Genomic DNA, 6055 nt, shown 5'->3' with positions numbered 1-6055 from the left:
CTGGGCTATTTGGTTATGCTTAGTAAGTATCAGCTCACTTGGAACCCATTCCAACTTGTTTAAAGTATTTTAAATTGTCCCAAACATTTGGAAATTTTTGTTGGTAGGTGCGGTCTAGTTCCAAACTTTGGATTCGTTTAAGATTTATTGAGATACTTTTCAGCTAGGAATCAAATAATTTTTGGTAAGTTTTCCAAGTGAATTTATTGTTAAGTTTTCCAAGTGAATTTATTGTTAAGTTTGTTTATGTTGGGTTATATATCCTAAAACTCGCAGTTTGTAAAGTTAAGCATATTCTATTATCAATAAAGATGTCATTCGACATTACTTCAATAAAGTTGTAATTGAAATCTATAAATTGCACTTATAAAGTCTAAATCCAATACATCAAGATCCGTGGCTATTATATGAATACTTGGACTTTATGTGGAGACATAAAAGTGAATCATGTTCGAGTAAATAGTCAAAATGATCTATAGTATACAAATAAGGTTGGGTATCATATTTTGGTGACACTATTTAGTATTTAATGCGGTCCACTCTGTATAGTTGTTATGATTTGTTGTAAAGTGCTACAAATGAATTGATCCTGATTCATTTATGTATTGACATGAGGAGTGGGGCATCTTATGCAATGCATTTCCATAAGATTGGATCAAGAAATAAATCAATCTTACTATATAACATTTTTTACTTTTTAAGACTGACTATTTTGCCTAGATGACCTAGATAACTCGATCTTAATCCTGAGCTAACTATGAACTCCTATTTATTTGAGATTATCCTTACATTTACATAGGTGAGGGTTGGCTCAACAGCACTGGCTCAATAAGCCTCCCATTTCAAGGGTAAGATCGGGTAGATAGTTGGGGACAAAGAATGCAATAAGGAATTCACGCCTACCCGATTTAGGAATAGGGGAAAGGTTGTTCTCTTAAGTACTAAATCCAGGTTTTGAATAAGAGGCCCCACCTTCTCACTGACCCGAGAGGGATGCAATTTCGTGATTGGATCACAAACCAATTGTTCATTAGAGGATTAGTGAAACTTAAGGAGCAAGATGTAATATCGGGAGTAAAACAGCATATTGACCCAACTATTATTACGATTAACCTACGAAGGATCGACTTACTGATTATGGTTAAATCAAGTGGACACAAATATATCTACAGTGTGCAACTATCGAGCTATAGTGGTGTGACTTGATAGTTAACAAATACTGATTAATTTGGTCTAAAGAGTTTTAGCCAATTAATCTTAAATCGTTGGAGTCCATGATCTGTAAGTACATAACATCCCTCTACTAGCTCGTAAAACATGAACACCTTGAATTAATAAATTGAGTGAATTTGAAATGATATCAATTTGAATTGTTCAAATTGAATTTCAAATTCAAATATTCAAAATTCAAATTAGGGATTTTATAATTATATTTGATATAATTAATTAACGTTTAATTTATTGAAATTAAACGGAATTTGAGAGTTTATAATATTTAAATATTGATTTAAATATTAATTACATGAATATTATTCATGTTTAAAATTAGGTGTGTGATCAATTTAATATGTTTTATATTAAATTTTTATTTAATTAATTAAAAATCAAATTAATTTTCAATTTCAATTCAATTTGAGAAATTGAATTTTTAATGTTTAAAATTTAATTAATTATGAATTAATTAAATCAAATTTTAATTAATTTTTTAATAATTAAAATTTGAATGTAAATATACAAAATTGGAAATTAGATTTGAGTAGCATCTTCCCATTTTTCACAAAATTGAGGTATTAAGGTGGCCTGGAGATATCTCCTTCGGTGCTTGCATGAAAAGAGTGGAAAAAGCCACTCCAATTTGTCTGAGGAACGAGAGACTTGTTGCTGGAAATTACTTGTCTACAGAAAGCTTGTTCATCATCTAAAAACCCATTTTTCCTTCAAAAATTCACTCCAATCTGAGTTCCACTACTCGAATTCAAGGTTGAAAATAATTGACAAGATCTCTTAGTGGTTCACTGTTTAATTGGAGCTGAAATTACGTGAAGAGCAGCTTGGAATTGAGAGAATTTATCAAATGTATGTAGTTTAGAAACCCTCTTATGGAGTTTCTGTTTAAGCATGCTTTTAGAACTCAAATTACATGTAAATATAGTGTTTATTGATTTTATTTGCTTTGTGGCATGTTAGTAGATCCTAACAATTGGTATTAGAGTATGATTTAAGCACCCAATAAGCGTTTATTTATGTTTTGGTGGGTGTTTTTCATAAGTTGTACGAAAATGATGAACTGATGTGGTTTTTCTTAATTTTCGCATTATTTTCTCTTCAATTATGTTGTAGTTCTTGTAATGGCTCTTGTTTGATGGGCCTTAATATGTGTTTAAGTGTTTGTAATTCAATTGGACTCATTAGAGTTGCAATTAGGATGTAATTGAAGAAATAAGTGAAGAAGGTCAAGCAACAGGAACTGATTTTTTCAGCCACTACATAATACTCGATGCTCAAATTCGTTGGTATTTTATGAAATACTCGTTGCATGATGTCATACTCAATGGTACTCAATGCTCATACTCGATGGTTTTTTATGAAATACTCGATGCACGATGCCATACTCGATGGTATTTTATGAAATACTCGATGCACGATGCCAAACTCAATGGTATTCAATGATATTTTGTGAAATACTCGATGCACGAAACTATACCAATGGTACTCGATCCAACTCGATGGTATTTTTTTGAAATACTCGATGCATGATACCATACTCGATGGTACTCGATGCAACTAGAAGGTAATTAGTGAAATACTCGATACTTGAGGGCATACTCAATGTTTGATGTCATACTCGATGTTTGATGGTACTCGATGGTTTTTTCCCAGTTCAACCCAATTTTGAGCATTGATGGTCCGGTTCGAGAGGTTTAGGTCCGGTTCAAGGCGGTTCGAGCGATCCAAAAGCGTTTTGGAGCCCTTTTTTTTTCTTTTTTCTTTTCCAAAATTTTGTAATAATTAGGCCTTTGTTTGCTTGATAATGCCAAAACTAAAATCATATTAGTCTATGTTTAATTATTTATGCATGTGACGTATGTTATAATTAATTAAATCTTATATGTGCATAAAATATGCCATGTAGATTTAAAATCCCACCATAGGAAGCATGTTACATGCATTGAAAGTATGTTATAACGTGTTATAATATATAGTATACATGTATAGGGTTTCAAATGTTTTAATGTAAATGTTATATTAAATGTTGAATGCCTTTGATGTATGTTATGGATGCTTAGCGTGTCTAAAATTTTGTAAGTTGTTATAAAATTGGGTTAGACATTTAAAATTCATAACAAAGATAAGTTGCATGCTCACGTAGGTTAACCACCTGTTTTAATAGTTAAAATAGGTCGACATCTTGTAAAATTTGTTATAATCCTTTCTAAGGTTGGAGGTAGTTAAGTTGATGGTCTACAGAACACCTCCTACCTAGGGATTATGGCCAAATAATTGAGCGTTGTTGGCCAGTTTAATGAGTAAAACATGAGCGATGGTTAGGTTTTAAAACTGGTTTATCACCTAGACATCGTAGGTTAAATCCAAATATAAATGTTATACTTGGATAAACACCTAGACTTAGGTTGTTTAATTAGTCGAAACAAACCTAAGTAAAAATATACCCAAACAAATAATAGGACACTTCATGGGAGTCTAATAGCATATATGATATGTTATTAGAACACTTCAGTGGGAGTTTATTAGAATGCTTCAGTGAAAGATTAATAACGTATATGATATATTATTTTTAGCTCTTGCATCCCTAAGAGTTCACATCAAGATTCATGCTTCACTTCGTGTCAATTATGAACCTCGACTGCTCCATTCGAAAAGTGTTGGCAAGAATCAAGATCAGGTGAATAGGGGAAGTTGTTCACAATAAAATCAAAAGTGACATTTTGATTTTAAATCTCACGTCATAAGAGTTCACATCGAGATTCATGCTTCGCTTCGTCTCGATTATGAACCTTAACTGCTCCATTCAGAAAGTGTTGGTATGAATCAAGATCGAGTGAATGAAGGGAAGTTGTCCAATGTAAAATCAAATATACGAGATATAAATTTCAACTCTCACGTCCCTAGAAAGTTCACACCGTGTGATTCATGCAACGTTTCATGTTGATTATGAACCTTGACTCCTCCATTGGGAAAATGTTTGTATGGGATCAAGATCAAGGTGAATGGGGAAAGTAGTTCATAGTAAGTGGGTGAAGGATATGTGTCAACACATCCTGCGGTCTCTTCCGTCTGTTTGGACCATGAAATTCCTATGTTGTGCCTGCTTGTCATCTTTAAGTCGGCCTTGCTAGTCGTTTAACGATGGCTATCCCCTCGAAGGGTTGTAACATGGGATTCAAAACAACTTAAACTCCAGAAATGGACAGGATTTCGTAGGTCGTTTTCCAACCTTGACTTTCCAATTTGGTAGCATCGTTGGGACCAACCTCTGAGGTCTGAAAATGGAGGATTACATTTTCGAAATTACTAAAGTGTTAGTAAATTTTCACCAAAAACGGTAGCTAAATGACTATCAGAATATTAGTTATTCGAAAGATAGTATTTAGTCAAGAATGTCTTGCTTTAGTGAAGGAGTATTTGACTGCCTCTCGGTAGCACTTATTCTGACTCACTATAGTATCGTTGCAAAATAAATAATTTTTATGGGTACATTATTACTTTTTTCCAAAACTTGATTTGGATTTAGTTGCAATTTACTAATAAGAATATGTTTAAATTTTCAGCATGTCGAATTCTTCTAAAATACTCGCTTCCGCTTGAATTAACGGCAATAAAATTTCAACATGCAAATGACTAGCAAATGATGATTCAAAACAAGTTTTACTAGTAAATGATGTCCTCTATCTCCAAACTTATCTAAAGTTTTGAACAATATAGATGAGAATGAAAAATTCGAACAACAAGATAAATATGATTTTCTTGTCATCGAAACATGCATAGTGGAAAACGATAAAAAGGTCTGGATAATAGATTCAAGTACCGCTAATCATATCTGTATTTTCTCTCAAGAAAATTGTTCCCAGAGACAACTTATAGTAGGCGAAGCAACCTTTAAGGTAGGGACCGAGGAGGTTGTTTTAGCTAAAGCAGTGGGAGATATGAAATTATTTATAGGAGATAGGTACATTTTACTTGGAAATTTTTATTATATTCCTTTTATGAAAAGGAATTTGATATTCATCTCATATTTGCTGGAACGAAATTACAAAGTTTCTTTTGAAAATAATGAAGTGTTCATTACTTTGAAAGACACTAATATTTGTTCCGTAAAATTAGAAAATAACTTATACATGTTAAAACTGACTGAGGTAAAAGCCGTTTTGAATATAGAGATGTTTAAAACAACTGGGACTTGAAATAAGAAAAGGAAAGTTTGTTCAAATGCCTATCTTTGGCACTTAAGACTTGATCACATAAATCTCAACAAGATTGAGAGATTGGTGAAGAACGGTTATCTACATCAGTTAAAAGATAGTTCATTACCGCCGTGTGAATCATGTATTGAAGGTAAAATGTCTAAAAGATCTTTTTTCTAAAAAAGGTTTTAATGCCAAAGAGCCCTTAGAGCTGGTACATTCGGACCTTTGTAGTCCTTTTGATGTTAAAGTTAGACGAGAGTATAAATATTTCATCAGCTTTATTGATGACTATTCGAGGTATGGGCATATTTACCTAATACATAATAAATCTGAAACATTTGAAAAGTTCAAAAAATATAAAGCTGAGGATGAGAACCAATTAGGTAAGAAAACATAAAACACTTCGATCAGATCAAGGTGGTGGGTATATGGACTTGGAATTCCAGAACTATTTGATAGAGCATGGAATCTAGTTCCAACTCATAGCCGTTGGCACACCTCAACAAAATGGTGTGGCAGAAAGAGAAACAGAACCTTGTTGGACATGGTTCACTCCAACAAGGAGTTATGCAGTTCAGACTGCAGTATATATTTTGAACATAGTTCCCTCAAAAAGTATTTTTCAAATA

The sequence above is a fragment of the Benincasa hispida genome, chromosome 1 (genome assembly GCF_009727055.1).
Source record: "Benincasa hispida cultivar B227 chromosome 1, ASM972705v1, whole genome shotgun sequence".
Lineage (NCBI taxonomy): Eukaryota > Viridiplantae > Streptophyta > Magnoliopsida > Cucurbitales > Cucurbitaceae > Benincasa > Benincasa hispida.
Note: the sequence above shows the minus strand (reverse complement) of the source record.